This window comes from Crocuta crocuta, unplaced genomic scaffold, assembly GCF_008692635.1.
Source record: "Crocuta crocuta isolate KB4526 unplaced genomic scaffold, BGI_CrCroc_1.0 scaffold153, whole genome shotgun sequence".
Taxonomy (NCBI): Eukaryota; Metazoa; Chordata; class Mammalia; order Carnivora; family Hyaenidae; genus Crocuta; species Crocuta crocuta.
In genome coordinates, this window is record NW_027529525.1 from 4,755,332 (window position 1) to 4,773,897 (window position 18,566).

The 18,566-nt window shown below is 39.6% G+C and overlaps 1 pseudogene; it reads right to left on the reverse strand.

Moving 5' to 3' along the window:
* Positions 1 to 241: 241 nt before the first annotated feature.
* LOC144229070 (mitochondrial carrier homolog 2 pseudogene) overlaps positions 242 to 18,566 on the reverse strand; it is a 38,009-nt pseudogene continuing 19,684 nt past the window's right edge.

Below are 18,566 nucleotides of genomic sequence, written 5' to 3' on the forward strand. Positions count from 1 at the left end.
TCAGAGATACAAAGGGACTTTCCATAGGAGGACAGTGGAGTGAGAACAAATTATCTCTAAGTCTATCCCAGGACTTCTCAACCTTGGTTGCATATTAGAATGACCTGGGAACTTTTAGTTTATTTCCTAAGATTAAATGATTATTTTAAAGAGCATGTCATACTGTATAGAAATCAATGTTCTCTCTCATAATTCTTTGTATCTGGGACTATAGAAATGTCACTGTCCCTGCCCCACATCTTCAAATTAACATTCTCATGTCATAACAATAAATCTTCCCAAAGGGTACCCTCTGGAAAAACAAGCTGTTTCATCAACTTATATTTCCCTCTTTTTGCAGCATGTACAGCAATCTATCCAAGAAGCATATACTAGGGAGTGAGGAGGGAATCCAAGCAAACCCATAGTTGTTGACATTCAGAAGATTAGAGACAAGCACAATGGAATAGATCAACATACTCATAAAAAATTCTATGACAGCCTGGGAATAACTCTTCATTTCATTCATGGTGGACATCCTACTGTCTAGTGCATAGGTAACAAGGTAGGGAAGTGAGTTATAAAGCCACAAAGAAATGATGTCACCTAGGAGTTGAGGTATAAAATCCACAAAAATCCTAGGATGCCCTCTTCACAGTAAATGGCTACTATGAAGTCACAAAGTCCATAGTAGTTGGATTCTCTGCCCAATGAATTGTACCATAGATCTCAGAGTGATCATGTGAAAGGGATGTGTGATGAAGGTAGCAGCAGAACAAACCATCATCTCTCTTGAGTTGTCTCATTCATAACTTGGTCAAAGAAGGGTGAGACTTATTTCTGTTCATTTCCAGGGCCTAAATCCTGTAAAACTTTACCATAGACCACAGTTCCAAGGACTCTTGAACACAGTCTTGGAGTCTTAGAGCCTGTGAACAACCCACACTTCCCATCAATGCACCCAATGTGCTGAGCGTGATAAAACAGACAGAAAACTGATGTACTTGCTGCCCCCAAATATTTCATCCTATTTTTGGAAGAAGAGGCTCATATTCCACCTGAACAAGCATCTTCAGGTACATGTGAGGCTGGGACAGGATGGTGAGGCAGGAGCCCAGGAGCACTTGACTTACCATGTTTGCTATGATGGCACCTGGAGATGGACAGGCATATGGAGCCACCAAGTGACTGAGTCACTCCTGGATGTGACCTAGGAACTGTTTGAATATACTAATGGCAAGGAAGGAAGGAAGGAAGGAAGGAAGGAAGGACGGACTGATGCCCAAATTCTCCCTCCCAGAACCAATGAAATCAGGCTATCTGGGTGTGTGCAATTCTAAAATAGTGTTCCAGGTTATTTTAAGGTGCAACCACAGCAAGGTTAAGAATCAATACCTTAAGAGATCTGAGACCCTTTCCAGTTCAGAGTTAATTATTAATTTATTGAGACTTACATCTGGTGATCTAAGAAAGGAGTATGTGTCATGAACCCCACTTTGCCAATATGAAAGAGAGAAGAGAAAGCATTGTGAAGTTAGTTACACAAGTCATTAAACACACTGGTAGTAAAGTTGCAATATCTTATCTTTCCATCTATGACCTTTGAAATTCCTAATTAGATGCAAACTATATTTAACAATATAGTAGACACTTGTCATTTTTGCTAGCTAACATCCTTCCCCTTGTATTGGAAGCAGGTTGTCTTTGGGAGGACTAGTCCTTCCCAGTTCTATGGAGTCTTAATAGGACTGTCAACCACAAGGCGCTCCATCTCAAACTGATCCAATCAGACTCTTTCTTCAGGAAGAGTGACAGAGTGACTCTAGGTAGGTGGAGCTGTACTATTCCCATAGCACGACTAAAGAAAGAGAATCTACTCCTTAGTGAGATCCTATACCTTCCTCCTTCCCTTTCTTTCCAACATGTGGCTCTCAGCATTTTCTTTAATTCTGTGAGCTATTGAGTATGCTTCCGCTACCTTCCTCCTTTCACCTACCTAGATGATTCAGAGCTTCTTCCAGTTGCTTGCAGGGCTGGTTCAAAAACTGGAATCTGAAAGTGAACACTGCAAGCAACAGAAATCTCAGCTGTGGAAATAGCAGCTGTATGTAGGTACAAGGCAGTGAAAGTCCCCTAATTCAGTTGAAAAAGTTTAAGCCAATTCTTTTCTTGAAATTTCCAATTTTCATATGCATCAGTACATTTCTTGTTTTGCTCAATCTAGTTCTGATTAAATAAGCTATGTATGCAAAATGCAAGGAGTCACAACAGCAAGGAGTTCCCCTCTTTGTGGTTATTTGGCACATTAGTAGGTTGGGGTTGCCACTGGGTGGGCCTTCTGGCACTTTTTTTTAACCCATTAGAGTAATCTTAATGCACATCAAGAACTGGCCCAAAGCAAGCCTTTTGCTGTTATAGCCCTCCAGACGATAAATAGGAATTGGAAATTTAGGCCCAGAGTATAGTATGCAACCATACTCCTCATCTAAAATTTTTGTAATGGAAAGAGCCTATAGAAAGCAAAAAAGGCAGAGACAGCAAGTGGACATAATAATAATGATGAGCGCCATTTGTTAAGCCCTTACCATAAGCCACTGATCTATGATGTCATTTAATTCTAGAAGAGTGATACTATGTTTTGTTTTGTTTTATTTTGTTTCTAAGGTTGAACTGCAGAGGCACAGAATTGAATTGATTCAGTCACTCATTCTTTTCTGTTACTGACATGATATAATCATCTGTCTAGACATGACCCCTATTTTGTCTTATCTTCTTTATCCCTAATTCCTGAGTGTATCGAATGTATGCTGTTCCAATATATTCTCTATAGACTTACAGATCCACAAAAATATGTAGTGTAGTGTCTGCTTTTAAAATATATATAAATGGATCATACTGCATGTCTAACTCTGCAATTTGCTTTTTTTATTCAGCATTATGTTTCTGAGATCCATCCATGTTGATATATATAGAGAGAGCTAGTTCATCTGTTTAAACTGCTCCATGGTATACTATCATATTGATATATTATAGCTTATCTATGTTTTTTTCTCCCTGATAGATATCTAGACTGTTGTTATTTCTTTTCTATTACAAAAAGCACTTCAATGAATAATTTTGTATATGTCCCTCAATGCATTGGGCAAGAGTCTCTCTAGATTTACCTAGAAGGAGAATGTCAGGGCCTTAGGCTTCATGTATCTTCAGTTTTAGTAAATCCTACCAAATTACAAAGTAGCTTTGCTAATTTACACTCCCATCAAGGAGAGTTCTTGGGATAGATACTATAATTATCTCTATTTTGCAGATGAGGAAACACACAAAATGTCCAAAGTTAAACATTGTATCTATCTGAACCATGTCTATCTAACTCCAGGTCTACACAACACAATGTCACTACACCATACGCACTAATTAACAACAGCTGGAAATGCATTAGCTGCAAGTGACAGAATCAGCTACGTGTGGCTTAAGTAGTACGAGTATTTATTGTCTCACTTACCAAAAACAGTAGAAGGAGGTGGTTGGTTGCAGAGCAGCTAAGCAGCTCAGCTATATCATTGGCAACATGGACACTTTTTGTTTTTAATTTCACTATCTTCTGCTGTTAAGTTATCACCCCCATTTCATCTCCTCTCAGCCCTAGGATGCCTGACATTGCTCTGACAGCATGTCTGGGTTCACAGCAGTAAGGAGGGTGGGGGCTGCACAGTGGCACCAAGCATGAAGCTCTTCCCGTTTTTGTTCTTTTTTAAAATAAAGGAAGGAAAAATGCCTTCCATGAATTCCCCACTCACCACACCCTTTGCCAATTTTTCTCATTGGTCAGAGCCCACAATTGGTCCAATCTTCTGGCAGAATGAGATTAGGTCTGGTTTAGATCAACCACAACTCAGTCACTGGGACTCACAGAGAGGGTTTATCTTTTTAATTCCAAGCCATCTCCATGTCTCAAATCCGTTTGTCAGCAAAAAAAGAAAGACAATAGCTGTTAGTTAGCAACTTGGTTTTTCTTTCATCTTTGACATTTTCTTCTCAGACTTTTTTTGCTGGTTTCTCCTCTTTACTCTGTTGTTAAATACCTGCTTCACCTTGTGACTCTTTTCTTCCCAAAATAATTAAGAGAGGACTAACAGATGGCCAGCAGATCGAAATTGAGTTTGTGACCCCTGCTGTATACCCTCTCCCTATGCTGACAGCATCCATTCTCATGGTTTCATATACCATCTACATATTAGTAATTCCTAAATTTGTATCTCCAGCTTCCTCTTCTTTCTTGAGCTTCAGCTTCATATGTAACATAGCCTCTTTGGAGATTCCTAAGACATATCAAACTCAACTTGTCTAAAACTGAGCTTTTCACCTTGCTCCTTCTTTTCTGGTGCAGCCCATCTCCAAGAATACAACTCCCTTCCACTAAAGTTGCCCAAGTCAGAGACTTGTGACACTTCTCACACAATAGCTCTCAAGTTTGCTTTTCTTCATCTGCACTGTGAACACCTTAATCTAAAACTGCTAGTAGAGAGGCACCTGGGTGGCTCAGTCTGTTGAGCATCTGACTTTTGATACAGGCTCAGGTCATGATCTTACTGGTATGAGAGGAGACCCACATCCAGCTCTGCACTGATAGCACAGAGCCTGCTTGGGATTCTCTCTCTCTGCCCCTCCTCCACTCTTGCAAGCTTTATCTCTCTCTCAAAGTAAATAAATAAACTTTTAAAATAATAAAACTGCTAGTAGAAATTTTGTGGTATATCTACAGACCAGCACCATGCACCTGGGTTATAAATGCAAGTGTTAGTCCCCACCCCAGACCTCCTGGATCAGAATCTGCCTTGTAACAAGATTCCCAAGCAATTCATTAAAATTTGAGAACGTCTCATGTTGACTTTTGATATAGCTTATTAACTGGTTTCCCTGGATCAGTCTCCTGCTCCCTAAAACTCTTTCTTGACACTACAAACCTCATAAGTCATTTCCCTTATTAAATCCTGTGACTAACCCCCCCCCCAAGATCCCCCTCCTCACGGTTGCCTTGGAGACAGAAGGCAAAAGCCTACAGAATAAAAGCTTTATGGACATTCCCCTCCTGCCTAATTTCCAGCTGCATTCTGGCTTGCCCTCTGAGCTCCAGCCACATTAGTCTTCCAATTCCTGTGCCCAGCCATCTTTTTCCCAAGTCAGAGACTTTTTGCTTGCAATACCCAGCATGATCTCAACAGCCCTGGCACATAGCTAACTCCCACGCACTTCCTCAAAGAAGCCCCCCTCTCTTAGCCCTTGTGAGGTCAGCCACTCTCATGTTAACCTCTCTGTTTGCACACTGTGCTCCTTCAGACATTTTTCACAGTTGTACTTAAAAAATGGTGTGTGTGTTTTATTGTTTAATGTCAGGATTTCCTCACTGAATGGAAGCTCTAAGGCAATTTCATCAGCTCTTGCGTTGTTGCATCCTTCTGGCACCTAGCACAGTGCTTGACACATGTTATGTACTCAATGAGTAGTTGTTGACTCAATGAATATGAATGAATAACCCATCCCCAGGGAGTTGTCCTGGCCCAGGGTGGCTCTGCTTTCTTAGTTCAACTGGAATTAAGAATCTGAAAAAACCTGAGGAGGGCCAAGGAAGTATAATTTGACCACCAGCAAGCTAACTGGGGATGAAAACGTCCAATTCTGACAGATGTACCCCGTGCACGTGCTGAAAGAAAAACAGAAGCAGCCGCCTGAGAGTGATGGTAAACATTTTGTTCCCCAGCCAGTGCCCTCCTCAATACACTCCCAAACTGACCTTTAGAAGGACTTTTGTATAGTGGGAGGTCTCTTTTAACCTCCAATGAATAAGAGTGTGAAGTGGTGTTTGCTTTTTTCCCTTTGTTCTCTGGCTGAGAAAAGTCTGGAGGCGGTAGAGTGAGGCTTAGTAATACAATTGCCTTCCCTTTCAAATGCTAAAGAGGGTTTTTGCTACTGGTTTAGTATAATCGGAGAGCTGTAGAGGTCTGGAAGAGATCCACTCCCCTTCCTTTTGGCATCTCATTTCCTGCAGGCTAGGGGCAACTTGGCAACCAAAGCTGCAAGAATATAGTCAACATTGTCCTCCAAGTGTCTCTGCATGGTGAACCAGTAGAGAGTTAGATCCTTCTCCCAGGAGAAGCACAGGATGTATAAATTCCCACAGTACTGGGGCTGGCCAGAGATTGTGTGGTTTGTGGCTTTCTCTTCTACTGGGAGGGAGCTGGAATCAGAGGATGACTTGTTCAAGATAGCGGTTAGCACAGCCTTTTGACTCCTCTGCAGCATGGATCTGTATTTCGGGGGAGCATAATGTTTAAATAGTTTGGAGAGCTCTTTTAAAGAAAGAGAACATAAAACTAGGAATAAAAACAGATTCAGGGCTTTGGAAAGAACTGAGAGTCTTCATTGGCTTAATGATACATCCACCTCTGGCTCCATGAGTGTACTGGAAAAGCTAAGGCTTTGAAAGCCTTGGGCAAGTTATTCACTCCCTAGAGACTTGATAGGGTAATCAAAAAGATAGGACCTTCTAGTCCTCCTCCTTAGAAATGGTGTAAGGTGAAGATGCATGAAACAAAAGAAAGAAAGTACCTGTTATTTGATAGGAAGTGCTCAATGAAAATGTCATTTTGGAGACCTCCTCTTTAGGAAAGTATAGAATTATAGATCCATTCTGAGTCACCTTCTCTCCTTAGGTTTACTGAAGTGTTTGTAGGTGTTGCTATATCGCATCTGGAATAGATATTATTACTTGGAGACTTAATGGGAGTTCCCATACTGGTAGCTGAAATCAACACATTCTTTTTTTTTTGGACACTCCAAGGATCCCTAATAAATTTAATTTGTATTACTTTTTAAAAAGCTAGTCCACGGTTGTTTGGTTTGGTTTTCAGTTTAATTTGATGCATTGTTTAACGTATGTGTGTGTGTGTGTGTACGCGCTCATGCAGGCAGGCAGGCTCAGAATCATATTGTTTACCATCCCTAACATTTACCATCTTTCACCAGTTCTTTCTACATTTATAATCCTGAAGGCATCTGAGTCTATAATAATCAAGATCAGCTAGTAAACCTGTGGAGAAATGGAATAGGAAGAAGGAAAATCAAAAGATGATGAGGTGAAATCATAGCTAGCAAGTAGGTCAATAGAATTGGGGTTAGTGGGGGAGCCTCTGGCCTTGTATTTCCTTCTTCAACTCCCAGCTCTGCCACTTACCAGTTTTCACCTATAGCTACATTCATTTGAACTTTTTAAATCTCACTTTGCTCATCTATAAAACTGGGATATTTATAGGAGTTTCCTAAGAGGTTTGCCATGAGCATTAAAATGAGAAAATCCTCTCAATGTGCTAAGAACGGTAACTGGAACAGGGTAAACCCTCCATAAATGTTAGTTATTATTAAGAGCAACTGCTGTGTAGCCTTTAGTGAGCATTACATATGTCACCTCTTGTTCACAACACTGGGGGATTAAATGGCCTTCCCAAATGGGGAAATATCAGAATGTAGACAAGAATCTAGTTTTCAAGAGTCTCTGTTTAGTGTTCTTCACCAAATCAAAGATCCATGGATTTGTAAGATGAATACCTATGTCTAAGTAGTAAGATATGGGAAAAAAATGTTTCCCATAAATGAAATATAGTAGTGCTTTTTCCTCTGTACTACCTCTTGCATCTCTCCCGCCCATTTCCCTTCACTAGAACTGTTAAAAGATAAACTTAGGCATGTGAAAAATGTTAAGAGTTTATTTGGTCAAGAGTAAATTCAAATCAGGCAGCATTCAATCTAGCAGACGGAATAGGGCTCCAAGGTGCTATACAAAATGATAGACTTTTAATGATATCATGGTTCATGAGTTTGAGCCTTTAATCAGGTTCTGAGCTAATAGTGCAGACCTGCTTGGGATTCTCTCTCTCTCTCAAAATAAAAACAAATAATCTTAAAAAATGATAGACTTACAGGTGGAAGGGAGTAGATCTATTTTACTAGGCAAAAAAGTGGGTTGGTTATTGCAAGGTTACTTTCCTTTAGGGGATGGGGCTTTATCAGGCAGACTACCCTAACCAGTGCTGATCAGATAATTCCTGATTGAAAGGTTTCAGATTCCATATCAGGGAGAGAAGAAACTATGGTTAAGTCTCAGTGGGTGTTGTGGGACTTAGTATAAGTGCCTCCACTTTGGACCTGCTGTCTTGTTTTGTCTTATTTTGCTTTTTGTTTTACCAGCACATTGTTTGTTTGTCGTTTTAATTTTTTTAAATGTTTTTATTTCTGAGAGAGAGAGAGAGACAGTGTGAGCAGGGGAGGGTCAGAGAGAGAGGGAGACACAGAATCTGAAGCAGGCTCCAGGCTCTGAGCTAGCTCTCACCACAGAGCCCAATGCAGAGCCCAAACCCACAAACCGCAAGATCATGATCTGAGCCAAAGTCAGACGCTTAACCGACTGAGCCACCCAGATGCCCCACCAGCACATTGTTCAGTAGTGGAGGCGCCCATTGCCAGAAATATTTACAGATAAAGTAGATTATATGTAGAAACATCAGTGTAGGGTCCTGTAGAATTTTCATTGTACCATCCATTGTCATCACTTAAAGACGTAATTCAGATACTTGGTAGATCAAACTTGGAAGGCCACTCTTTTCCTATCTAAAGAAAACTACTAGGCAACTACATGATGATGTTCAAAATTATATCATAATCCAGGTTTTGATCTGACATACGCTATAGAACACTTTAGCTGAGGGTGGAAAGACTCAGATGTGGAAATCCCACTGTGGGGAACACTGTGATGTAGCAAAGAAACATATTGTTTGGTATAGAGGACCCAAGTCCAGTCACAACTTCTTCAGCACAAGTGGCTTTGAGACTTTGCATGACTGACACTGCCTATAAAACGGCACCAATAATCCTACCCTGCCTATTTCTAACCACCAGAGTAAGGGTCAGAATATAATACATGTGAAATATGATGTGTGTATGTCTTGTAGAAATGTAACCTTTTTAAGTATAATTTTTAATGCTATAGGTTGTTAGTTTTAAGGGAAATGAGATGGTGGAAGTTGGACAAGTCACATGTAGAAAAAAATATATATGATTGTATATGTATATATAAGATGAAATTTTATAAGGGTATAGGTCAACTTACTTATTGTGATTGGGCTTTCATATTTACTTCTTTATTTATGGATTGTTTAGATTCATTTTACAACAAACATTTATTTTTATAATATTTTATTTCAATAAATTCCTCTAAAAACAACAAAGAAACCCTGTGCTAAAGAGAAGTTCTTTCAAAAGCTGTAATTTGGTCAAATTGAATCCATTTTAACACATTTTATTCCAGCCCCCTGCCTCACTCCCAATATGTTATTAGATCATGTGAACAGCCCCTACTAACCCACTTCTCTTTAAATTCTATGACCTAATATTTGATTGTTGTTGGTTTTGATTAGATACCCTCATATAAAAATAGAATACCTCTTTTGAAAGAAAAATGATGAACTTTCACAACTTGTAATCAAAAGGGACCCAACTGAGCATAGGATCGGCAGTTTCCTCAAGTCACAAGTACGATGTCTCAGAAACTGGAAGTTTCCTAACATGTTAAAGACAAAGAAAAGTTCTTTTTTTGGAAAAATTAAATATGTAATTTTACCTCAGTGGTCAATCTTTGTCTGGCTCTTTTGCTACTCATACCTCCTCTCGTCTTAGAAACTAGTCACATGTTTTGTGTGTGTGTGTGTGTGTGTGTGTGTGTGTGTGTGTTAATGCAGTTTAATTTCTAATAGCCAAAACCTGAAAACAATCAACATGTCCATCAATAGGTGAATGGATTAACATAAATGTATAGTCACACAATGGAATACAACTCAACCATAAAAATGGATCAATTATTTACAAACAATAGAGCATCCATAAATCTTAAAATAATATGCTGAGTGAAAGAAGTCAGATGAAAACAAGAGGACATACATAGCATATGATTCCACTTATATAAATTCTAGAAAATGCAAGCTAATCTACAATAACTAAAGCAGGTTCAGTGATCACCTGGAATCAAGTGGAGGATGAAGAGGGATGAGAGGGAGGGAATCACTAAGGACAAGAATAAATTTTTGAGGGTGACAGTCACATTTCTTTTTCTTTTCTTTTCCTTATAAATATTCTCTTTATACATAAGCTCACAACTGGTGGCAAAGTTTTATAGAGTAGAAAGCTTACACTATATATTGTCTATTTTAATGTTTGTTTATCTTTCTGAAGAGAGAAGTTCTAGGACTAATATATCCTGAATCTAACAAATTTAAGAAATTAGATAAACTGCTAGTTTATTAAAGTTGTTTAACCTGGTAGTTATAGCTTGTTAAGTTAAAGTTATATATTTGGTTTAAGAGTGATTGGCAGTGATAAAAATTATCCAAAACAATGAGTCCTGTCATATTTTGGCTTTAAAATGATACCACACTCTTAAAAATATCAACTTTCATCTTTTAGGAATTGGTCAAATGTAAATACATATTTTACATTATATGTTTGTTTATAAATGTTTATAAACATATTATTATCTGGTTTATTTCTCACAATAGTTTTTGAAAAGGATCACCATAACAGGGTTTATTTCACAGAGGGACTTATGCAGTGAAACATAGCCAACAAGCACTCATACACTTAAGAGCACTTAGTCACCATTGCCTGTTCATGTACCTTCTCTCTGTCATCCTATTTGATCGCCACACTCTCCAACCTCAAGAAAACTGTCGTTTTCATAACCAATTCCCAGATTACCAGGTCTGTCAAACTTCAGCACTCCTACCCCATCCATCACTCCCCACCCCCACCATACATACACACACTTGATGTATGCATCAAGCAACCTTAAGGAATTTAAAATCCATCATTAGAATACCAAATAGCTCTTTAAAAACTTTATTAAGCATAGAGTCACACAAAGGGCTTGTTGTTTAATACAGATCTCATGCCTACTCAGACCTTTTAATTTTATAGTTCTAGGTAAGGAATCAGCATTTTTATCTTGAATCTTTGACATTTTAATTATTATGTGTCATGGTGTGGATCTCCTTGGGTTCATATTCTTTGGAGCTCTCTATGCTTCCTGAACCTGGATGTCTACTTCTTTCTCTAGATTATGGAAGTATGGAAGTTTTCATGTATTATTTCTTCAAATAATTTTTCTGCCCTCTTACTTTCTTCTCCTTCTGGGATCCCCTATAATGTAAGTGTTTGTTCATTTGCTGTTGTCTACGACATCCTTTAACCTATGCTCATTTTTTAAAATTCTTTTTTCTTTTTGCTGTTCAGCCTGAGTGGTTTCCAGTACCCTATCTTCCAGACTGCTGGTCTGTTCTTCTGTACCCTCTACTCTGCTATTGATTCCCTCTAATGTACTTTTTAATTTCAGTCATTGTATCCTTCAACTCTAATTGGTTCTTTCTTATATTTTCTATCTCTTTGTTGAAGTTCTCACTGACTTCACTCACTTTTCTCTCTAGTCTGAAGAGTACCTTCATGACCATTCCTTTGAACTCTATCATGTAGATTGCTTATCACTGTTCTGTTTAGTTCTTTTTTCTGAGGTTTTGTCTTTTTCTTTTACTTGGAGCATATTCCTCTGTCTCCTCATCTTGCTTGACTTTCTGTGTTTGTTTCTATGAATGGGACAGCTACTTCTCCTAAACTTGAAGAAATAATCTTGTATATGGTTGTCCCTTATGTAAACTATGTGTGCCTGGTGACTTTGGCTGGCTGGCTGGAGCTGTGGCTGGCATGTGCTGGGGATCGTGGGGCATTCTGTGCTGAGGCTGCCCTGGTGGGATGACTGGAGCTGAAGTGGGCACAGGCCAAGGATGTCTGTATTGAGGGCACCCTGGGCTGACAGCTGACATTGAAGTAGGTGCAAACTGAGGTATTGCAGGGTGCTCCATGCAGAAGGGACCTGGCAGGGCAGCTGAAGCTGAGGCATGTATAAGCCAGGTGCTCCATGCAGGGGCTCCCTAGTGGAAAGAATCTGGAGCTAAGGTGGCGTGTGGACCAGGGGGTCCTGAAGCACTCTGTGCAGCGAGTGCCCTGGCAAGGCAGATAGAGCTGAGGCCATGGGGTCCTGAGGTTCTCTGTTCTAGAGGTGATCTGGCCAGTCATCTGGAGCTGAAGTGGTGGAAGGGGGATATAAACCATGTCACTTCCAAGCCCATCTGACCAGAGTTCCAGCAGCTCCCTTACTATTTGGCAGGGCTCTAAGGTTAGTTCTTCTGTGTTCTAGTTGTTCTTTTAAACTATACCTTTTTTTCTTGTGCCCTAGGGCATTTGGGGCTGGTGTGGGCTAGGGGCCTGGGGTCCTGCTGAGGTGGCAGGCCAGCTCTGGTGCCCAGTACTCTGCTCCTGTCCGCACAGTCAAGGTAGAGGGCAAATGTAAACTGTGGCACTCATCAGCTCCTCTGACCTGGAAAGAATTTCAGTAGCTCTCCTACTGTTTGTCAGGTTTCTAGAGATGGATCCTCTATATTCTAGTTGCCATGGCTTTTTTTTTTTTATGTGCCCCAGCAGAGATGAATCTGCTGACAGTCCCTAAGTATATCCCTCCTGACTATAGTTCACCATGTGTGCAAGTGGGGTTTCTCTTTATTACCCTGTCTCCATCTCTCTTGCCATTCTCTATGTGGGGTTTTTTTTTTTTTTTTCTATCTTCTTCAGGAGGAATTGCTTTATAAACAGGTGTAGATTTGGTGTGTCCACAGAAGAAGTGAGTAGTTGAGGGTCTTCCTAAGTTGTCATTTTGGACTGGAACTCTGGCAACATGTTTATAATCTATCCTCAGACCAACCTTTTCCCTAAAAGACTCTTCTATTCCTTTATTCCCCACACATCTGGTATCATCCCTTTGTGTGTAAATTCCAAATATTTTTCTCTAGCTGCAACCACACTTTTCATTTCTGAAAGGCTTTTTAATTATCAGCTCAATTTAGGTTTATTGCTAATCTCTCAACCCAAACATGCTCAAAGCCAAATTAATCTTTTTCTTTTTCTTTTGTTCTTTTCCTTCCCCTCCTTTCTCTTCCTTTCCTTTCTTGTCCCTTCCCTTTCCTTTCTCTTTTTCCTCTTCCTTCCTTCCTTCCTTCCTTCCTTCCTTCCTTCCTTCCTTCCTTCCCTCCTTCCTTCCCTTTTGTCAAGGGAGACAAGGTAATTCTCTCCAGCTAACCAGGCCTGGCCAAGACTGTCATTTTATCTTGAACTTCTCCCTTCTCTGTGTCCATCTTCCCCCACAATCCTTTGCTTAGACTTTTATTACATACTTTGCTTCTTCCCATGTCTACTTCCACCTCCCTGGTTCAGGCTTTTGCTTTCAAAGAAAACAACATGAGTGAAGAGGACAAGCAATGGGAGGTCAGAGAAGCCCTCATAATAGGACTAGCACAGGACTCAGAACTTGAAAGATATTCTCCTTGAGTAGAAAGTGTTATTCCAAAACAATGGAAAATCGTCAATAAAGGCACACATAGAAATGCCTGGCATCATTAAACAAAAGCAGGGAAACTTGTGGGTTTTTTTCAGGTTGGGTATGTATAGACATACTCAGTGATTATATTGGACAAGTATGTTCATCCCTGGAAGACTTTGAATTTCATTTTGTAGCCAGTGGAAAAATACAGACTCGTGTGGCTAGAAAACCTGTTATAAAACTGTGTGATAGTTAAGAGGGCATATCATGTAAGCATTAACTATGGCACTAGGAATTGATATACAACATATTTTCCTATTAAAATTGATTGTTTTAGTGGCTAGTTGCTTGTGGGAGTGGGAAGGGTGGGAGAGGAAGGTGCCAGAGATGACTCTTAGTTTGCTAGCCTGGGTGTTTAAAAGCATGATTAACCTGGAGGAGAACCACAAATTAAGTTTCATGTTTGTGAGTGACAATGGAGTTCAATCTTAGGCATGCAGAGTGTGATGTATCAGCAGGACATACAGGTGGAGGTTTCCAGAACACACTATTACCTCTGTGAGAATGATCTAGAAAATCTATTCCTAGTTCCCCATTGGATACATGGTTTTTATTTATATGTCCCATCAACAAAAAGACAACCTGTCTGGCCCTAAACCTATTATGATTCCCTTACCACCAATGTCTCGACCTTCCCACTGCCCCATTTGGTTAATGACATTTGTATTTCCAAACTCCTTGTCTACTGTCTATGGGTTGTTTTCAATTCCCCTCCTTCCTTTGATGTTCATATTTACTTAGGCATCAAATCTTATTGATTTTTCTTTTACAGTGTCTCTCACATCCGCGTATCTTCTGCCTCTTTTAACTTTGCTGCCTAATTCTGGTCATTTTTTATAGCTTAATAACCACCTTCTAACAAGACTCTTCCTCCAGTCTGTCCTCTAATAACCCATTCTGTCTACCACAATCAGATCACTCTTCTAAAACCCAAGTTGATCTTGTCACTACCTTTCTCACAAAACGTCACTGACTTTCTGTCATCAATAAGAGGAAGTTCAAATTCTTTAATATTATAAAAGTCATAATATACCTACTTTAGCATTCTCTCCAACCAAACTGATCTGTTTTGCATCTGGGAACCCACTTTTCTCTCTCCTAGCCTTGCTTCATTGCCTGAAATGTTATTGGAAGTTATGAAGGGTCAAAGATGTTTATAGAAATATTTTGAAAACGGAAGAAGAAAAGAGCTTAGTATCCTGGCAAAGTCTCAGATGGGACCCTACTAAATATACCTAGCTAACCTGCCATGTGGTGGGCTCCAACCACTGACCTAACATCTGGGGAAGGGAAGGAAAAGAAGAGGAAATGAGGGAAAGAAGGAGAGATGAAAGAAAGAGATGCATAGGAGCTAGCCAGGAATGACACAAATAGCAGAGTTAAATAACAGTTTTTATTAACCTAAGAGTGATTATCCTCTTGTCTTTGAGCTTCTCAAGGACAAAAACCAGATCTGGGTGTCTCCCAGCACCCAGCACAAAGGCTGGCATATAGATGTTGCTCAGTAGCATTTCTGAAATGAATTGTCAGCAATTGACAGGTCTTCTTCAATGAAAAGATCTCAGTTCCTTCACTATTCCCTCAGGTTGTATTTTGTAATTATAAATATTTCTTTTACTTTTTGTATGCCTTTTCCAATAAGTCCAGAACAATATTGAGGGGAAAAAAACACAGGACTGAAAAGAGTGTTTCAAACATGGTATATAATGGGAAAATTGATTTACTCCAACAAAGTCTTATTTTTTTCAGTACATTTCCAGAATCAGACTTGACTTTTCTGTCTCATTTCCAGTTTATGAGCAACTTTAACCATTAACTCTTTCCAGCAACAATTATTCATTGTTAGCTGCGGCCCTTGCTATGCTGGTATAATGTTTTCCCTCTTAATAAATGTATTACTCCGTGCTAGTTGCTAATGAAGTTCATTCTTTTTGCCTCCACCTCTTCTCCATCTTGCCAGACCATTTGGAATTCTAATCCTGTCCTGGATGCTAGCCCTCCTAACTGACGATGGGTGTCATCTGCTAACAGCATGTATCATCTGTCAGCTTTAGGAGCTTATTTTCTGTTCTATCCATGTAAATCATTGATGAAATATTAAAGAATCAGTCCCAGAATGAATCCTGTGGGACATGATTTCTAATATCTCTGACTTTGACATGAATGCCATTGATAATGAACTTGTAAGACTACCTACCATACAGCCAACATTTCTCCAGTGTATTCATTGAATGCATTCTTGGAGAAGATAATCAAAATTCTTTTGGGGCCAAATAGCTATGGAAAAGTTTAGGGAGAAACTTAACACGCTGACTGTCTGCTTTTCTGCTAGGCATTTTATGTGTGTTAATTTAACTAATCCTTCCACAACTCTCTAAGGCAGTATTGTATAGTTGTTAACCCGAGTTCCTAATGTTTAGACTACCTGAGGGTGAATTTTTCCTCCACCTCTTAGAGCTGTCTGATCTTGGCAAGATACGGAAATTCTCTGTGCCTTAGTTTTATCATCTGAAAAATAGGAAAATAGAATTCATCTCAAGGGACTTTATTGAGGATTCCACTGCATGTAAAGCACTTAAACAGTGTCTGCCACACAGTGAATCTTGTACAAATCTTAGCTATTACTATTACCCCATATTAAAGTTGAGGAAACGAAGTCTGGTATGTAGTAAAACCAAAATTTGAGACCCAGCAGTGTCTGACTCCAATTCATAAGCTCTTTCTACTCTCCTGTATAGACATTTAAATTTATATCCCATATATTTTCAAAAGAGACTTCAGATGAAAATGGCCATAGCAGTCAGAAATATATTCGATTATACCCAAAACGTTATGATTTAAGCCAATATTTTTTTGGTGGGAGAGTGTTTATAACTGACTAAAATCTTAATTAAAGACAAGTTATTTTGTGAGAGAAACAATCAACCTAAACTTAAAATAAAAATCATAGACTCTTAGGTTTGAAAAACTGTAGGTATCATCTAGTTGAAGCTACCAGTGAATAAGAGATTTTGGAGGTTTTTCTTTTTACTTCCCCCCACTCCACATAAAAGTGCTCAATGTAGAAAACTTGGAAAGCCCTGAGAAGCTCAGAAGAGGAGAATCTCCCATAATTCAAACACTAATGGTAATCATTATTAATGTTTTCATGTATGGACTTTTTAGTGTTATTCTTCCACACACAGATAGTTTTTTACAAAATGACATCACAATATATATGCTATTATAGCTTGGGGTTTTTTCACTTGGTAACAGATTATGAACATTTCCCATGTCATCATTTTATTGATGTTTAACATCTGTAAAATCTGTAAAAATATAATAAATCATATGAGAGTACCATAATAATCTAATCCCCTACTGATGGACATTTAGGTTGATTCTATTTTCTTTCCCACTATTATAAATAAAACTGTCATGAAGAGCCTTGTATTATGTTGTTGCATAATTCTCTCATTATGTACAAATCCTTTTTATCCTTAGCAGATGGTTAGCCAGCCTCTGTTTGATCACTTCCAGTAACAGGGAGCTCACTTCTTTGCCAGACAGCTCATTCCATTTATGGACAACTCTAATTGTTAGAAAGTTCTTTATTTTTAACCAAAATCTGTTCCCTTTAACTTACACTCATTGATTCTAGTTTTGTGGTTTGGAATTACCCAAAGCAATCTTTCCTTTTTGTACTTGGCAGCCCATCAAATACTTGAAAGAGGCCGTAGTGTAACTCCCCAAGTATTCTCTTCCTGAAGATAATTATCCATGCTCATGAATCTTATGATAAAAAAGGATGAGGAACTGGTAGCAGTAGGGGGTTCCTCATGAAAGATATACATTTGGTAACATAATATTTCCCTTTCTGCTTTGGCCTACTGGAAGCTCAGAGCCTGATTGGTTGCCCCATCTATCTAACAGTATAACCTTATACCTGTATATATTTGCATTATCTTTGCCCTTAGGTCCAATCAGACTATATTTTCTTGGCTATTATTTTTTCCTAAAAAAAATTTACTGAAGATGACCTCTATAACTTCTGTACCTCCATGGTGCAAGGTATATTATAATGAAAAACATTTCTCTATTTCTTTTAACCATTCTTTGTATGAAACCAGGTGACGTTTTTGTCCCCTCTCATCATTTAGGATACACACATGTCTTTTACTCCCCAAAGCTACCAGAACAATGGAATAGTTTTAATTCCCTGCCCCTTCTCTCTGTTGGAGAAGCCTAATATAATGGGAGAATAGAAAACCATTTCAATCCTCCTGAATCATTAGTTCCTATAAAATTGTCAATATCTCTTCTGTCATCCAGCAGCACCATTTTCTGTTCTTCAAAGAAATTAGCATATCTTTCCAGCCCCCAAATCCATGATGAACATACGTGTGCCACTGCGGGATGGGTAACCCTCCCCACAGCGCCTCTGAGAAGATGGTAGTGTTCTCCTTGTTTACCCTAAGAGAACAGGAGCCCAAGAGGCGATGTTTGAACCTAGGTCCCTCTAACTAAGAATCTGAGAGTCCATCCCCATCCCTAAAGGGCACGGGCTTCAGATGAGCTCCAGACTGACTCAGGCCACAAGGATTCCACTGCCATTGGACGAGTGGCAGGCAACTCTGCATGTTCCTCCTTTCATTCAGGAATCCAGCTCTGATTATCCTCTTCCCACTGAGAGAAGTGTGGTGGCTGCCAGTTGCATATGGCTTGACGAAGATAGGAGAGGACATAAAGGCGGCCCCCCTCCTCTCTGTGCTCCTGGATGAGAATCAAGCAGATTGTTTCCTATTTGGAGGAAGTCGATGTGAGAAACCTAAGGCAGCAGGCAAACCCCAAATGGGTGAGAATAAAAAATACTCCCCCGACCCCCTTGTGAGGTTCTGCCTGGAGGAGCCAGGTGTGAAGGCACCAGGGCTGTCTGTGGGCCAGGGAGCTAGAATGTTTCTGCCCCAGGAGCTTCCTTCCTGAATATCCCCTCCTGAGGAGAGGCTGCTATTGCCTTCGGCCTCCCTGGAAGACCTCTTCTGCTGGCAGGCTGGCCTGCGGAACAGCTCTGAGTTGAAAC